General features: G+C 40.4%; 1 long non-coding RNA gene across 1 annotated transcript; it reads left to right on the forward strand.

Moving 5' to 3' along the window:
* Positions 1 to 2,665: 2,665 nt before the first annotated feature.
* On the forward strand, positions 2,666 to 12,236 carry LOC118988453 (uncharacterized). The gene is made up of 3 exons (XR_005066776.1): positions 2,666 to 3,243; positions 5,671 to 5,726; positions 9,044 to 12,236. It is a non-coding gene; the product is annotated as an uncharacterized LOC118988453 (long non-coding RNA).
* Positions 12,237 to 19,154: the final 6,918 nt, after the last annotated feature.

A 19,154-nucleotide genomic window follows, 5' to 3' on the forward strand; every position in this document is an offset into this window, starting at 1 on the left:
TCTGAGGTATAAGACACTTCCATGCCTGTCCTTGGACTACTGAGGAGGTGCCATTCCTCTTTGGAAGATGAGGGGAGAGTGCCTCCTGCCCTCTTAATTGATGATTTACTATGCTCTCTCCTGGGGCCACAACTGATGATCTGTAAGCTTGTTGAATTTTGAAGCAAATACTAAATATAATCAATATATAAAAATAAAAAAGAAGGGAGGAAAAAATGCAATGAAAATTTATGACCTTAACATTCCTTCAGGGTCAAGCAATTTATCAAATTCTCTCACTTTCTGGTTTCAATTACACAGCCATTGTGGAAGGAACTTATTTTAGCAGGTTCATTTGCCTCAGTGGGGAATACAGGACTTTGGCCTAATGCTTCACCTTTAGTGCAGGCCATTTGAGCCTTAGAACAAATACCAATCATCACTCTTTGGGAAAAAAGAATCTGCATCGGCGTGGCCTATTGGAATGGGGTTTCTGTCAAGGTAAACGGTTGTCGGCAATGACTGTGGTAGAGTGGCGATAAATCCCATTTTATTGCTGAAAAATTCCAGCTTCTCTCCATGCCTGACAGCTCCCCAATTTCTCATACCCATTTGGGCAATTTCTGCGCTATGTCCATCTGGTTCTCATTACCTCTCAACCTGCCTGCGTCTGATCCAGAAAAAGCGCAGGTCAGAAACAGGGGAAAAGAACCGAGGTGATGGACAAAACAGAACGCAGGGTGGGGTGGGGTGGCCTTCGGGGGTCGGGGTGGAGGTGAGTGAACAACGGGCAAGTGGGAGTCTCGGCTTGGGCTTCGGCCAGTTACCGGAAGGGGCCATTCAGATCTATTGCAGAATGACAGTGACAAAGCCAAGGCCAGGAGACCAGAGGAAGCTGTGTCTTTTAATTCAGTTCTTTAAAAGGCACCTGCTTTAAGGTGGAGGAGAGAGGGAGAATGTGGGACGGGTGGGTGGACAGGGCCAGTGAAGGGAGCGGAGAAGGAAGAGTCCAGCCATCCCCTCTATCCAGGGCTCTGCAGCTCCGGGGAGCACAGAGGGCCTGGTCTAGAAGAATGTCAAGTTCAAGCATCAAGTGTCATGCAGCTTGAAGCCACATGTACACAGTTGACATGTTTCTAAATACAAGGCTAAAGCTCGGCTGCAGATACAATTTTGTTTCAAGAATATAATTTTTTAAGGGAAAGCTGGAGAGCCTCCGTAGCCATCTCCATTCATTTCTCTAAGAGGTCGAATATTTAAAGGTGAACTTGTGTTAATCAGTGCAGTTAGAGCAGGTTCATTCATGGAGTGACAGGCCTAGCACTGAGTCGCCTGGATACACATAACCCTACATTGTTATTTTTAGTAGAATCACCATGAATTTATGATTATTATTTTTAGAATTGCTCTGAATTCATGCCTTCAGAAAGTTGGCTTCATTCTCTGAGGTGGAAATCGTTTTGATTGTAATTGCTTTGGGCCTAAAGTTACTCCTAGTCAGCTTAAGATGCCTCTTGGGGACAAAAAATATGATAAACATCTGATAATAGATATAAACAGTAAGCCCACTGAGATACTGACCTAAGTTAGGCTAGGATGAAACTGCCTAACTACATATATATGTATAAATATAAACTTTAATTATGACTATTGTTATTACGATGTGGTCATAATTAATGTTAGGAATAAAGTGATAGAAAGTGCAATAAGTATAAATGATGAAGATCAGAGAAGTTGTAATCAAAACATTAGAATCGGATGAATGGTTAGATGGATGGTAGTTATTTCACCACCTGTGCTGAGGGCAAATTTTATATGCAAATGTCTTAGAACCCGGTAGATGAGGTATTCTTAAATATGTTGGAGAACACTGCCGTCGCTCTCATCAGCAGACAGAATCTTTCACACTAGATGTGACTAGACAGACAGACAGTATGTCTCAGGGCCTTCTGGGCTCCAGGGTGCAGGCCCTTTTCAGGTCCTCAAAATTCACTTTTTGACAGTCAGACCCCTAAGGACTTCCACAGGTTCCTGTTTTTTATTGGTTGAATTCTAATATAAAAATGATGTTAAATTTTAGTTTTATTGGCTGAGCTGGACCTTGTGGACTAGAGATAGTGGTTTCTAGTATTTAAGATTTAATTTCTAAGTTTTCAACCCATGTACACTCAAAATAAATTCTATAAAGTGCACCTGAAATTGTGAGTGAACTCTGTCTACATGGGAGATGTACATGGAAAAAGTGATTGTTTATAGAAATTTATATGATTTGGACTGAAGTAAGTTACAGAAAATCAAAAAATGAAAGTTAGTTGGCAACATTAAAATAAATAATTTTGGTTAACAAATACAATTCCAAAACAGGTGTACACCTTAAAAGGCATAAACCTTTGTGACACATATCTATTAAAGTGACCGTGATATGGCATCTTTGATTTGGAAGGTCATTTCAGATTCTTAGTCAAAAAGAGTTTCTCTCGTGCTTTACTTTTCTGGGCTGTACATACATCAGAGATATGTGATCACAGAAACTCTAAAGGATATTTGTTTCTCTTAATAGCATAACAGAAAATTAATGGCATGGGGGAGGGTGAAGTGACAACTTAACTTGATGCTTGATAGCTGTTTACTTATAAATGTGCGCCCAGATTTCAGTGTCCTGTAGAAAAGAGGGAAAATAAAGAGACCAAAGCATTCATATGGCTTTTAGGGAACCTAAGACACATGGAAGAAAGTGCTTACTTAGAAGGCTATTGAAATATTTACAAAACAAGTCATTTACATTTAACTTTTGTGTATGTAAAACCCGGAGTGCCCACAAAAAGACAGAATCAACTTTAGCTATAAGAAATATTTTGGCATCAAAATGGTTAATAGTATTATAGCTTCAAAAGAGCCCATTGGCTCACCCTCAAGGATGCCCGGCAGTCGTTGTTAAAGTCATCAGATGAAGCTAGCCTTCTCAGCTAGCCTTTAGATTTGTCTGCTAACAGTAAAAATACTGTAATAAATCGGTAACATATGTTGCCAGACAAGGAAAAGTGATACAAATAAAGAGACTAAGAGACCCAAACCAAGTACAATGTGAAAAGAATTTAACTTTCAACCTATTCGTTGGCTAATTACCATTTGAAAAGTAATTTGAAAGTGTTACTGTTATTTGCTTATATCCTTCCTCATCTTTCTTTTTTTTTTTTTCTCTCTCTCTTCAGATTGCATTCTTACCCAAATACTCTTCGCGATTGACTGTTTTGCGGCTTTGGGGTAAGTCCCAGTTTTCCACAACCTTAAGGAAAAAAAAAATGCATAACATAAAAGACGCCAAAAAGACTTATGCGTCCTGATGTGCGGGTTTTGTGAAATACATGGGTTTGTTGAGGGGGTGGGGTGGGGTGGGTGGGTAAGGAAATAAAGAGAAGGGGTTTGTTTCTGCAAGGATCAAGGGTATGGGAATGTGTGCATTGCAAACGAGGCTCTGTCAGGGAAGCCACCTCTGGAATGGAAATGACAAAGCTCAGAACACACACAATCAATTATTTTCACTAGCATTTAAAATACAGAAAACAAAATCTGCTTTGGAAATTGACTGAATATTTTATTTAGCTTTTTTTATTGAGACATCTTTTGAAAAATGGCATAATATAAATAGTTTCACAAAGCAACAATATAATCAATCTCTAAACTAGAATATAAATCACGGATTTCATTAACTGCTGGTAGCCAATTTAAATTGTAGTCTTGTCCATAATGTCTATCTATCTATGTATGTCCAAGTTATATTAAAAACCTTTAAATGGCTTTGTAATATCAGCTACATCTAGCTATTATAATAATTAATGGTACTGTTTTATAAATCAATACATGCATTCTTGATAAATTCATATCCAGTTAATGGTGTAATTTAAATAAAAAATTAATGTAATAAAAGACATACAGAAATGGGCAGGAAATCTTTAAAGGTTAAGAGACAAATTTGTCTAAATTCATTCTTAACCTGTTTTGAAAAAGTTTATATTTCAAATCAGCTGAGATTTACCTCGTTTCTGTAAAATAAATCTTGCTATGTCCACTGGTTTCTAGTATTGAATTTGTAAGATATTTTTAAGTGCTAAGTTTTAATTACATACTTATGTTACTATGAGACATTTTCTACCATGATACTCTTGCAATTATTGAATATTCTTTAGAAAAATAGAACAAAATAAAATCCTCAAACCAGTCATTTATTTTTAATACATGAATGAAATGTAAATGCTTTATTTTTTTGTATCTACAAATGAACTCTTCTGAAAATCACCACAGATATATGTCCAAATTTTATTTAAGGAGGAAAAGGACTGATTAGGTCAGTGAATTTGCATGTTTAAGAACCCGGCATTTTTACTGCTTTCACTGAAGGAGCACCCTTGGAGTTTTAGAAAGAAAAGAAAAATGCGCTGGAAGAGTCCAAAATGTATTTTAACGCTGCACACGGGTGGAGAAACATTCTACAAAGAGACGTGTGTGTATATCATTGTTCTAATTTAAAAAAATACATACCAAAGGCACATTAAAGAAGAACAAGATTTAGAAAAACAACCAATTGTTGTATGTTATCAGATACAGTTTTCAATCTTCCCAAATAAAATTTCATTGGGCTTATAGCATAAGCGTTTCACAAAAAACATCTTTCAGAAACATGCAGAGCGGTCGGCCCTGCCACTCTCCGTGACATGGTGTAGGAATGGGGCTTTAATCCACTGAGCTTTTTCTGACATTTTTCTCAACGTTGCTGAGCCTTATTTAGAGCAGCAAAGGAGACGTGTGCAGTTCCCTTTGACACTGATGGGTGTTTCAAAATGTTGCAGGCGAGAGAGAGGAAAAAAAGGAAAGATTTGCTGCCAGTCACTTCAGCAACAGAGCTACACGAGCAATCATTATTTGTTAAAAGTTTACATTTCCAGTGAAGCTAAATTTCAACGAAGGCTCATCCTTTTCCAAGAGCTGCTGTTTGGAAGAGGAGGGAAGAGAGGGATCGTTCCTGATTGCATGTTAAAGTGCACTCCGGCACTGCAACCGTTTAAAATGTATTATGTTTTTAGACGAAATCTACAGCAAAACCACTCCTAAGAGGCTTAATTTAGGTTTTATAGGGAGAACATAAAAAAGATCGGGTTACAGCAACATGCTGAAATATGGGGTACATTTTAAATATCTTCATTTAAAAAACGTATGTTTATTTTCCCTCCTGGGATCACTAACGTGTGTCTCGACAGGGAAAGCCGGGACATGCTACATTCTTAAAAATTATCTGTTAAAAGGATCACATTCCAAGACAGGTTTGAGAATTTTTATTACTCAGATAACCTCTTAATTATGTCACTGCCTTCCACTTGTTAATCAGGGACATTCAACATGGTTAGGCAGAGTGGCCACCTTAAGAAGACTCCGCGATCATTAAGAATTAGAAACTCATTTTATTGCCATCACCCTGTTACTGCGTGTGATTTTAGCACTGCTGAAAATTTATTTACTGGCTTTAAATACGAAACACCTACGAAAAGGTCTAGATGCTTATAACGATGTTAATTACTTCAAACTGTGCAGCTCGTGAAAAGCTTTAAGGGACAGATCATTTTACTTTTCCTGTCTCTCCCCTTCTTCCTCCCCCCCCCCACACACACACACAATTCCTCTTTGAACTGATTTTAGGTTTCTCCTGCAGCCACCAGCACCTAAGACACCCAGGGACTCTTTTGGAGAGCAAGGTGTAAGTGGAGTGAATAAAACCATGTTTTACTGTTGCTTCATCAACCCACCTAGGTAGTTTTCCTGCCAGCCAACCTGCGCTGTTAGGACCCATAAAATTATGCACTAGTGACTTCTTCCGATGTTCTCTAATCAGATAATGGCCAGTGTTAGGAGGAAAGGGCCCAAGGCAATGGTGCTGGCACTTAACACTGGGGTTGGTCATTACTTGTCTGGTAGAGACCGATAAACAGCTGATTACTATCCTACAAGGACCCAATATTTTACATTTACCCTAGATATTTTTTTTTGTCTTTTCAACTTCTTATAACAGCAAGTATTTGTCAAGAAAATCTATGAGGAATAACCTCACAGGCCCTTTAAAAATAAGAATCTTCCTAGAATTAAATGATGCATTTTGTGAAATGGTGAGAATGATTTTAGTTTTTATAAGAGCAAAGGTTTGATCACTTTAAAGTCCTTTTTTTTTTTTCAGATGTGGACACTCCCGGACACTCTCCCCCACTCTCCTGTCCCCTTCTCTCCTCCTGTGGACAGGTTCACAGGCTGCAGCCAAGGGGTTTTAAAATGCAAATATTTATATTTGAGCTCTGGCTCTAACAGAGTCATTTTGGTTGCTCTGTTCGCCTGTGATAATTGATGCTTCATACCTGGAACTATGTTTCCTGTATCTCTCTACACATGGATGTGCTATATACATACAAGGTAATTTATGGAAAGGAACTGGCCATTTGAAATAATAACCCCAAATTTGACCATATATGTGTGTGTGTATATGTATATAGTCAAATACATATATATATATATACATACTTTTTAAAAAGTATGTGTGTATATATATACACACGCTTTTTTTAAGCTTAAAGAGTCAGAGATGCAGGTTTCTACTTTTAAAGAAAACTTGATTGCAACTCGGGAAATCCATACATTTTTAAAGTCATATTGAATCTGAGTGCCTGCATGGGTCAAAAAAAGAAAAAGGGATAAAAAGAAGGCAGAAGAGAAAAGGGTGTGAATTTTACATGTGCTTGAAACGAATGCACTCAGCCACGCGTTTAGACTTCTCCTCACAATTTTATTAACTTTCTCTTTATGTCCGAATATAATGTTTAATAGCTAGCAGCAAAGCGCCGGATCGCGAGCCCTGTGAGGTACCTTTCCTTCCCTGGGATCCCCACCTTGGGACGGGCAGACGCATACCCGAGGAACTGGCCCCCAATTCCACGGCCTCATATAAAGCCAGGCGATTCTTGAGCCAAACAAACAAAGGGGGTGTAAGCGATTTCATTTATTTTGATAATCCTCCTCCTGCACAGAGCCTTTTGCTGTCTTTGTCAAAGTGAATGACAACAATTTGGCCAACTCTCTCTGAGCCGCGCTCAACAGTGACAGGCAAATTATCAGAGGCCCTGCACTTCTTATTATCAGAGGAGAAGCCATCAGGGGGACGCACGGAGGATACCTCTCCCTTGTCACTATTTGTCAGTGGGACAAGGCCCACTGCTATGGGTAGCTGACAGGTAATTTCAACAATAACAATTACTCCTATTACTAGTGTCATAAACAATTCACCCAAGGCCTGGCAATAGCAAAGCTTTATAATTCAATGCCACATAAATAAATGCCAGTAGGTAACAAGTAATTTGGCTCCAATCAAGCTTTCACCCCAGAATTAATATTGTTATTGCAAGAAAATGGAAAATTGAAAAAATTCAATATGTTAATGAATTAAGAGAGGTTCAAGGGTTAGACAAGAGGGGCCGAGAAAGGGAAACCAGAATGATTAGGGTGTCTTGCGTGGTGCCATGCTGGGCCCCACATGGCACTGTGAGCCCTCTCAGGGAGGCAGGGGCACGGGGCGGGGGCTGCTGCCTGAGACGTCAGACCTGGGGAACATGTGACACGGCCTTTAAAAAGCCACTTCCCTCCACTTTCTGAAGAATATAAGTAGAAATATGAGAATGTGTATGTAATGGAGCATTTCACTGGCTTTTTTTTTCCACCTGAAATATTTCATACGAAACAGAGACATGAGTATCAAAGGAACATTTCCAGCTGTTTAAGAAAAACGCATCAGCACCTGCTTCCTTTACATTCAGTCTCCTAATAAAACTATGTTAGTGAGCCCGTTTTTTATCTGCGGTGAAGGTACAGCTGAAGATCCCTCTTTGCTCTCCAGCTGCTCACCTTTTCGAAGTGGGCTGCAGGATGGAGCCCACGCTCCTCCTCGGCCAAACTTCCTGGTCGCACGAATTTGCAATTTCAGTATTTGTCCAGGGAGACAGGGGGCCATCACAGGGACAACAGTAAAAGAATTTGAAAATCTCTAATTAGGAGAAGTCAGAGCAATTAACGCATGTCAAATTTCACTTCGCCAAGTGCCACTCTAATTTTCCCTCTAAAAATTAATGGATTTTTTTCCCTTTTGGTGTGTGTGTCCCCTTAAGGCAATGTTGATTCAAATCTGCTCAAGATGCAGTGTTGCACAGCTAAGCATCTCCTTGATTACAATCCGCCACACTTCTAACTGCGCTCATTCTCACTGCCACGGATACTTTGTCAACAGTCAAATTACACCACGCTGATAACAATGCATAATGGTGCTTCTGCTCCGAGGCCCCTGGCAGGGGATGGAGTTCATAATGTGTGATGTTTTCTCTTCAGCTGTGTCTAAAGGAAGTTGGTATCCCCAGGTCACTGGTCAGACATTAATTTTTTTGAGATTAATCTGTTAATTTCAAGAAAAAGAATGAAAGAATGGCATACGGCAATGCCTCCATGGGGAAAAAAATCAGAGGAAGAATGAGGAATTGAGAGTATCTGTGGCCAAAGTTTTGCTTAGACACTTTGTTAAGAGACATTTTCAAGAGCACTGTTCTTGGTTAAATACCAGATTTTTTTTTTTTTTGCCTTCTTTACTCATGGCCTATAAACATTGGAAGCCTCTCTTGAACAGACAGTATTTAGATTGTGAGAGAAGTTTGTTTAACTGCCATATTTGCCAGAATCCTCAAAACATCACAGGACACAGAAGATAAATGACTTTTTTTTTAAGGTCAGGATTGTATAATCCAGATAAATGTTGATTGATTTTAACTATTTTTTCTCCTTGCTGCTTGTTGAAGATGGGTGAGCCTCAGTTATCAGCACATGTGGGAAACATTTCTCACTGGAAAAATGAAAGAAATGCAGTGATTAGAAGACAATTTTACATTCAGTCTTTTTAGATTTTTCAGATTTTATGTTACTAAAACCTGATCAGATTGGGAACTAAAATGGGGAAACTGAACAAAATGCTAAATGCATTTCTTTGTAGGTCCTTCAAGGGGTGGAGAGCTTTATAGGGATCGACATCCCGGGTTTCTCATCGTGTAAGTCTATTTTTGGTTACACATTTTCTTTAATCGTATTTATTCTGTAAATAACCTAGATTCATGGAATATACACTTCATCTTTTAAATTCACAGGCTGAATTCAGCTATTCATCCACCAAGAACAAACTCAAAAATCTAAAACTTGGTGTTTTGAGGTTTGTATTTCCAAATATTAAAAACCCCATCCTTCCCTGATGGCCCCACCCTGGTTCTTCAGTGGTCTATTTCAGACAAAAGAAAATAACATCCCCCTTTTCAAGTAGCAAATGCTAGATTCTGCCAAGGCCAACTGGGGACTCACTGAAAGTTTTGCAATTAGATTCACACAAATGGAATTATTTTCATTCTTCCAAACATTGTTCTTTGAATTCTATAAATATAACAATGCTGGGTTCAGAGTTTCATATGTCTTGTTTACAAATAAAGGTATTGTGATAAAAGCCAAGCCCTGTGTACTTCGGAAAAACAAAGCCCTGGAACAGTCTCATATTAAAACATTACCAAAGGATTGCAAAGGGAAATTTAAAGGGAGAAAACTTGATTACATAATGCAATCCAGCAGTAATCAATTTTACCTTCAATATCTTGCTTTTGTTTTCAAAATGCTAAATAAACAATACATAATGCATCCCTCATCAGCCAAACCATGGAGGCTCTGTGCTCAAATAACAGGAAACATATTCAATTTTCCTAACAGAAGACAGTTCATTAAGCTGTGCCACATCAAATAAAACTTTAATTTCTCTAGCATCAGAGTCGCAATGAAAGCAATTGAAGAAGATGAGCCATATGGTACTTCTATCAGCAAACACATATTGCTCATTCCCCCAAAGTTTTCTAATTCTGCTCCCCAGACCTGTGTAATATAGATAATGTGCTCCGAGAGCAGCAACCATGAGCTATCTAGTGTACACTTCTAATACTGTATTTAATGGGAAATAATGAATCATAAAAGCCAAGAGAAGACGGCTTTTGCTAACCTAAATCTCAGCTGTAATTTCATTGTTCTGTGCCTAAGATGCTGTTTGCCCTTTTCAAACAACAGCAGTTGAACATAATTATGCTGCTTCAAACCTGGGCTTGAAGAAGCAGCCCTAATATAACCAAGTTTCTATTAACTCCTGAAATTCTGAATTTAATGACGCGCCAACGCAGACGCCGGGATCACCGAACACGTGTCATTTTAAACCCCAAATAAGTATTTTCTCCTTCTTCTCTTTGGCCGGGCTGCTCCACGCATTTATGTTCCCTCCTCCACCCCCGTCTGCACCCCCACCCCATCATGCAACAGGAGTGGCATTAAAAATGAGGAGATTTTCTTGTTATTAGCAAAGTTGACATTTGCCTGATGAAATGCACATAAAACGTGAAAGCTACACAGTACTCAGAAGAAATGTCTCCACTCCAATCCAAGCTAGCAAGATGGAATAATTTAGATAAAGGAAATGCAGAGGTCCCGTACATCTCTACTGCAAAATGCCTGGATGGTATTATCAATGAAAGAGCCAAATATCGCTGGGCTTTTACAGGGATGGTATTTTGACACGTGTGCAGCATACAGTGCTTCCTCTCTCACCTTAACGGCTTTGACGGTGAATCTAAACGTGCCACACAGGTTCAAACGCAGCAATTTTTGTGTCACTGGTCCAGCCTCTTTCTGGCAAGATCTTGGGGCTGGGGCTTAATAATTCCCTTTTAGGAATTACTAAACAATTTCAAAAGTGTTCCTCCCCCCGCAAACAGGTTGATGATTTTAGTTTTTCCATTTTTAAAGCTCATCAAATCCATACTTCACCAACACGATGCTAATTTTAAGACATCACCGAAAACACTACAGATACATATTGAAAACATTTTAATGGTTTTGTTTGTCTGGGGATATGAACCAAGGACAATTAAATTAAAAAGAGACTTTTAAAAGTTAGAGATTGGCTTTTTAAAGCTTATTAAAACCAGCATGTTACATGTCTGTCTCTGAATTAGCTCTCTGCATACGCGATCGCCATCGTTACAACTAGTTGTTTGGGCGCTGTTCTCTGTGCTGGTTCAGACCCCCTCTCAAAGCCAGTTCTCACTAGTTATTAACTTGAAACCTCTTTTCATTGAAATTTAAAAAAAATCAGCCTAACCCATGAAAGAAACAGTCACCAGAACATGAAATAGCGCAGCGAGACAGCAACATTAAACCATGAAAAGACCAACAGGTAAAATAACCCCGGTAACATCTAAAACATGCTCGGGGAAAAAAAAATCACAACAACGACGCAGAAGCAGTCCATTGATTATATTTCATGAACGCCTGAAAACAAATGTTTAAACAGTTTTCTGAAACAGCGCAGCAAACCGGGGCATGCTCCACTGGGCTGCAGTGACAATGGTCTATTGCAATGTAAAACACGCTGGAGGATAAAAAGGTGCTTTTTGTTACCATTTTATCAAAGCTGTTCATCTTCAAGCTGCAGGCAGCATTTTGCTGGAATTGCAGATATTTCTCTGTCCAGGCTCCTTTGTTTGTGCATCTCATTTGCATATATTTATCTCCAGCTGAGGGTGCTTTCTGCTCATTAAGGCCTCCCTTCACATTATTTCATAAGCCAGCTGCTAAGAGGGATTTCACCTGTGGTGAGTGAGAAAAGAGGGGTGAAAAACTAAATTCTTCATAAAAAAGGAAATCTTCTGAGTCTCTTCCCCTATAAATGGGCACCATTTGTGTTAAACAGCCTCTTGTCATGATAGATGCCTCCAGAGGTCAGGGGTTAAAGTTGATTTGAAGGTCAGCAGTAAAACAACAGACAAACCAGACGCCAAACTGGTTCCTTAGCTGTCGGTGGGAGCTATGGTACAAACAGGTCTTGAACCTTTTTCAACCTCTAATAAAACAGGGGATGAATCTGAAGTGGATCAACCAGGCCCCTGAGGCAGCGGCACAGAAAAACACAAATAATATCAATATCAGGCAGCCACGGGAAACAATGGGGCATTTCTCCCTGCTACATGCGTGCTGCTATTGTTTCAAGGGCTAGGGAATTAATTCCACTTATTTATTTAAGGCGTGTCAACTCACTGCCTAAACCTGTTTCAGTGTCAAGATGAATAAAACTTTTATGGCTCATAAAATAGAGCCATTCATCTCAATGTTCTTTGTGGTGCGTGGTGTTTTCTTTTTTTTTTCTGGCACACGGAGATAGGCCTCTGCTCCTAAATGGTTACATCTGAACCCACTGTGGCTACAATCCACACCATATTAGAGAAAAAAATTATTTCACTGGCAAATGGATCGCAACAGAAATGACACAGAAAAGCATTTGAGCTGTGATGTAATAGTCCCAAAATCCCTCCTAAATGCTCCTTGTGCAGTTGCATCTGTTTTGAGCATGCATTATTTACAAAGCGGAAGTTTTGTTATTTGAGAGAAAAGTTCAAAACAGAGAGCAATAAAAAATTAGTTTTCTAGAATGTTATCTGTATCATATTATGTTAGTAATGCAACCTCGTTAAGGCAGCCCTTTCCCACCCATTGTTTTTGCCCCAGGTTTTCCTGCCGTATAGTCAGCTTGCACCCATGTGACAATCAAATGCCTTCTTGGTCTCTCCTGACTTGAATTTTATGTTTAATGTCAAACGTAAAATGCCACACATAGATGGAGAAGAAAATGCATTGAAACGTGTTTTGTATTATAAAGTTTTTCGAAGTTCAGTTGCAGAATTAATTTTTCTTTTGATTCCCAACTAATGATTTTAATAACAATGGAATAGCAACTAATAACAACTATTACATTTTTATATGCAGTGCCACACACGGGGCGAAGCACATGACTTTTCTCTTGCGATTATTAGTGATACTTCAATCCAAGTCACATAAACCCATGCAAAATGGAATGTAATAGTAACACTCTTCATTATTCATGACATACCTTAGTTAAAACAGAAAGTTCCAGTCAAACAAATGTCATTACAGCAGATGGTTTAACAGGTAACTTCATGGACACATCATTGCCTTATGAGCTCTAGTGTAGCTTCTGCTCACGATACTAGATTATTTCTAATTTAGTCGGTTGGTAGGTCAGAGCTTTCCCCATGACCTCAGGTAGGTTCTTTGACATCCGCCCGAGCCGAAGCTGTGCTTCTGCATTTTGCTGGAGCACACAGATGCGGCCCTGAGGAGAGGAGTTCGGTTTCTGGGTGCCGAGCACTGCCCAAGTGCTCATTGCTCTTCACGTTCCATTTGAACTGCGGCACGTACCAATGTCTTGGCCTAGGGGTGGCCCATTTACCAAGCAGTCCTGGTTAAAAACGGAACTGCTTTCAAGTGGGCCACCAGGCCCTGAGAAAAATCCTTCAACTCAGAATTGATTGGGATTTCGTAATCTGTGGTAGCATGTTCTCGTCTAAGCATGGACCAGGAGATTTTTTTTTCTACAACGGATTACAGTTTAAAAAAGGCAAGTAGTCTTGCTTCACGCAAGGAGCTTGACTGGAGGTTGGAGACGTTTTCCACCTTATTAAACGTTGTTTATACCCTCATCTTTGGAAACCCTCTGCCTTCCCAAAGCATTTCATGGCTCCCTCTGTATCTGGCTTACAACTTTCTTCTGGACCTTCCACATTAAACCTAACCTCACTCTCACCCCCAGACCTAGAACCCCCAAGCAACCAGCCGAAAGTAAAAACATGGTTTGCTCCCTGCCAAGTCTGCACCCATGTCTCTCATTTTTCTTCTGCTCTAATCTAATCACTGATTCTTAAGCTTGGCCAAATAGTTAAAAATGTTAAGTGCTAGCAAAGCCTTTTACCTCCCCCTCATATCTGTCTCTGTTTATGGAATGGGCCCGGTTTCCTCCTCTTCTCCTTCAGCCTGGGGTCTTCAGGTCAGAACACTGTAAATACACACAGTCCTGGCAGATCCATAAATCTGAGCAAAGGGCAGGCTTATATATTCAGATAAGCACAGTGGGGCAGGGGCAGGGAAGGACGGAGAACCGGCAGGACCTGCCACTCCGAAGCCGAGTTCAGAGAAGAGAAGAAAAAAGGCCAAGAACCTTTAGTGGGGAGGGGGAAAAGATTTCTGTCTTGAAACATCCCTCCTAATTTCTAAGGGATGAGGAGGTTGGCCCTGCTTCCTCTTTTTGAAGAGGATTTTTATTTTTTTACTTGTTCCACATTGCTGATACTCACATCCTTGCTGAACATATTGTCCTGGAGGCAATCAGATTAAACCCTAAATTTCATTTATTTGCAATGTCCTTTTTCACTCTTAAGTGTATCTGTTTGTGTTTTGAACTTGGTTTATGTGGTGTGTGTGTGTGTGTGTGTGTGCCTGTGCATGTGTGTGATGTGAATTGGAGTCATTTTACCAGGAATTCTTCTGTACTGTAATTTTTCAAAGCCAATGTCTTTGACTAAATAACCATATTATTAGTCACCAGATTGAATCCAAGAAAAATATGTCTGAAGGAGTTAGGAATGACAAAGTGATAAATAAAGGGTTACATATCCTTCAGCATTCAAGGCTTCTATAGTATTCCCTAGTCAGTCTTTTCTGTAGGGATTTTTGAAACCAAAATTGCCTGTAACTTCTCAAGACCGTCCCTCTGAGGAGATGCGCCCCCCGTGAACACAGCTATCATCCCAATGAAAGGGCTGAGCGAGGTGGCCATGGCTGAGGACACGCTCCCTGTCACTCCTCTGCCCTAATTATTCTTTACATGTGATGAGTTACACCTCAGAGTTGCCTTAGCCATTGAAGATGCTAGGAAAATGTGGCACTAGATTTATTTTTATCTAATATTTTACATTTTATTACATGCACATATACATAATTTTTCTCTATATTTTTCTTTTGGTTAATAGAAAACTGTTTTTTAATGCTAATTTGTGTTTCTCAAAAGAGCTTCTTTTGGGGGTTGGGAACTTAGTGAAAATTCCATGTAGGTAAGAGAATTTTGTGAGAAAATTGACAAGAGAGTAACTGGGCAGACAGCCCAGAGCATTTTCTACACCATAGCTTCTCCTTGCACAAATTCTTTAGGTGGCAATAGTAAGAATAATCATGACCATTCATTGAGCACTTACTTTTGGAAAGCAATGTGCTAGGTGCTTCAGGTATATTTTAGTTGAAATCCTTACAACAATGTGGCAAATAAAGTACTATGGTCTCCACTTATAAGTGAAAAACTCTGGTTTGGAAAGTGAAGAAACTTATCCTACAACACACACCCAAGTACGGAATTTGAACGTACCTCTGGCCCCCTGAGTTGCCTCTCATGGCCTCAGATTCTGTCTTCAGGAGGAGGGTCTTGGGTGGAATGGTGTCTCTTTAGTGGTGACACACTGGGTCAGTTTTTCTAGCCTATACCACCTCTAACGAAGACTACCTGGTCTTGGCATTGTTAACAGCTCCCTGGTGTCTTGGCCCAGCTGCCACAGACCTTTGGACCCCATGTCTGAGACTGGACTTCACCCGACCTGCTTCTCCTTTGTGGTCCATGTACTGACTCCCGGGAGCCCTCTCCAGTCCACCCTGCAGCTGAAGCTATAGGCTTTCTCGCTGCCTCGGCTCTCCCTGGTCTCACTTCCCATGAGCCAGCCTGGCAGTGTCGTGACATGTATAGGGGGCATTACAGTCCCACTGCTGGGTTTGAATCTTGGCCCCCCTGTTTATAAGCCATGTGATGTTGGACAAATTATTCCTCTGTGCCTTGATTTTCTCACCTGTACAATGGGGTCTAAAGGACCACTTATTCTATAAGGTAGCCTACTTCACATTTTTGGTTTTGCTCGAATGAACTGTTAAAATAGGCTTCAGGCTGGTTTCTCTGCAGCCAGGCCCTTCCTTCTGCAACCCAGCCTTCCCGGCTTTCCCAGAGCTATCGTTATATAATAATAAATATGAAACTCTCTTGCCTAAAAATCTGTAAGACTTCATATTGCCCTCAAATATACCTATTGAGTAAGGCAAAGTCTTCATAATCTCCTGCCAGCTGGCCCTTTTGTGGTCATTTTCCATAATGTCCCCCTAAACAATTTGAACACTGGCAGCAAAAAAAATACCCATGTGATATTCTTTCATACCTCCAGACTTTTGCCCATATGGTGCCTTCTACCATGAATGAGCTTTCTTTCTACTTCCATCTAGTGAAGCACATTTATCTTGCATGGCTCAGTTCAAAGGTCACCTATTTTTCAGGGCACCATAAACTGAGTCGGTCACCTCTAGAGTGCATCCTTCTGCTGTAGAACCTAACATATGCAATGGTCATTACCTCCACTGTAAGTATCTGTCTCCTACCAGGCCGTGGACTGCTGTGGGCAGAGAGCGTGCGTGTTTCAAGCGGATATCTTTTGTTTTAGAGTCTCACATATAGTGAGGCCCCCTAGGTTCAGATTAATGTAGAAAGTATCATCATCACTCCTAATCAAATGTCTGTAATGCTGTTAACTAGTTAGGTTAACGCTTGTTAGGTTAAGATGATAAAAGACAGTGAACTTGTAACAAAATTAAAAACCCAGGTGCAATTATATTCTTCTTACTGTCTCCAGGATTAAGACACAATGCTTTTCCTAGTATTCAATACATGTCACATGTTACACTTTTTTGACACCTTAAGAAAATGTGCTAATGGAAATTTTCAGAACATCAGTAAGGCTTCTGTATTTGCTATAATGTTTCATTAGAAAAGGAGCCAGTTTCTTCCTTATCTGCCCTTGTGCTAAGCATGATACTTCATGGGAAGCAGTGTCTCGGAGATTACGGGCACAGGTTCTGAAGCCGGGGCACCTGGGCTGAAGTTCTGGTGCTGCCACCTGCAAGCTGCCTGCCTCTCTCCAGGCCTGTTCTCTCACCTCCAATGTGGGCATCACGGCGACATGCACCACCGAGGGCAGTGGTGAGGCTCCAGTGAGTTATTAAAGCATCTAAGCACTTAGATGTGTGCCCGACTGAGAGTAGCTGCTCAATGACTGTGCCATATTATTCGTATTTATGACAGGACCTGGAATCCTGGTACAAAGGTGAGAGGTGTTTCGTCACCAGGGAACAGTGGAGAGAGATGGAAGAAGCTCGAAGGTGTGAGAGCTGGCCCGTTCACCTGCGCGGGGACTAGTTACCCATCCAGGTATCATTCCAACACTTAAGCAGTGTAGCATTCCATTTCATCATTTTTACACATGGAGCTAAATCGTGGAGCAAACCCTAGGTCTAACCTGGCCTTTAGGAGGGTTGGCTGCAGTCATCCTGTCTGGGTCCAATTCCCAGTGCCATGGTGTGCTGGTTGTGTGACCTTGGGCCAGGGCTTTCATTCCTGTAAGTTTAAATTTTCTCATCTGGCGAAGGACAAAAAAAGAGAATATTTTTACTTTCTTCCTGTTGTGAGAGTTAAACGAAACAGTCTCCGTCACATAGTGAGTGCTTATGTGTTAAATGCCGTTCTCTTGTTGAAAGTATTATTGAAACAGTTACTCCATGATATCTTTTTATTTGCTTTTTTATGAAACACAATGTATGGTATCTACAGAAGAGAATAAAGACATTTATATAGATATTAGAAAATAAGGTGAGCACCTGTATACTCATCACTGCCGATCTGAAAAAAATGTCAGCTCCTCAGAGTCCGCTACCAGCCAGGCACGCCTGTACCTCCCAGGAGGCACTGCTGTCCTGGACTTTGGGTCATCATGTGCTTTCTTCACTTCATGTTTCAGTTCTTATAAATGCACCACACTCAACAGTATGTTATTTGGTTTTATCTTTTAGGAATTTTATGTGAATGGGATTGTTATTTATCTATTGTCTATCTTTTATCCATCCATCTATCCCCTTCCTTCCTTCCTTCCTTCCTTCCTTCCTTCCTTCCTTCCTATCCTGTGCCTTGCTTTTTGCTTTCAACAGGTGCAGCTGGATTGATGAGCATTGTTCCAGTTCATTCAGTTTCACTGCTATGTAGCATTTTCGTATTTCAGCATACCTCAGTGTATTTTGTTATTTTTTCTATTGGTCATCTGGATCGCTACTGATTGGTTGCTATAACAAACACGGCTGTGTAGAACATTCTCACACCTGTGTCATTCTTGTACCTGTACACGTGAAAGACTGGAAGACTTTTCAGGAAGTGAAACCAAGGAGTGGCATTGCTCAGTTGTAGAATGTGTAGATATTCTAGTTCACTAGTGATGCTAAGCTCTTTACTAAGCAGCACCACATGAAAGAAGTTTGACAGATTACTATACACTAATTTTGGGTCCTCACAAAAATTACTCAGTGGGGTTGTCAGTCCCTCGGATTTCACAGTTTCAATATAAAATTCAAATGGTAAGCTTCTCTTGGTCTTCACACTCTCCTCTCACGTTTCCAATGAGGCCCTTTCCCACATTGTACCAGGGAGGGGCTGTGGGATGAAGAGAATATGGTGCCCATGACGGTATGATCAAGTCACAAAGGTCCGGAGGCTCGGTTTGCAGCAACCTCTTTCTTTCTTTTTTTTGAGTTTAGCAAGTTTACTTCATTCAATAGCTATATTCAACAATCAATTCTATTTTAGATTACATTTTTTAATTTTTATTTTAATTGTTGTTCAAGTACAGTTTTCTGTCTTTTATTCCCATCCCAGCCCACCCACCCAGCCTTCCTCCCTCCCTCCCATTTCCCCATTTCCACCCCCCCCCCAGTTTTTGTCCATGTGTTTTTTATACTTGTTCCTGTAAACCCTTCCCCTTTTCTCCTGAAATTCCCTCTCCTCTCCCCTCTGGTCCCTGTCAGCCTGTTCTCTACTTCAGTGTCTTTGGTTATACTTTGCTCGTTTGATTGTTTTGTTGTTTAGGTTCCTGTTAAAGGTGAGATCATACCTCTCTGTTCCTGTCTCTTTTGGACCGCTCCCTCTGGGGGAAGCAGCTGCCGTGTGCTGAGCAGCTCTATGGAGACTCCCACAAGGTGAGGAGGAGAGACCCCCAGCCCATGGCCAGTAAGGATCTGTGGCTTGCCAACAGCCATTTAAGTGATCTTAGAACAGAGTTTTCCAGCCCCTCAGGCCTTGAGTTGACTGTAGTTTGACACCTTGA

Source organism: Sturnira hondurensis, unplaced genomic scaffold, assembly GCF_014824575.4.
Source record: "Sturnira hondurensis isolate 20B ecotype Veracruz unplaced genomic scaffold, ASM1482457v3 Scaffold0006413, whole genome shotgun sequence".
NCBI classification, from domain to species: Eukaryota; Metazoa; Chordata; class Mammalia; order Chiroptera; family Phyllostomidae; genus Sturnira; species Sturnira hondurensis.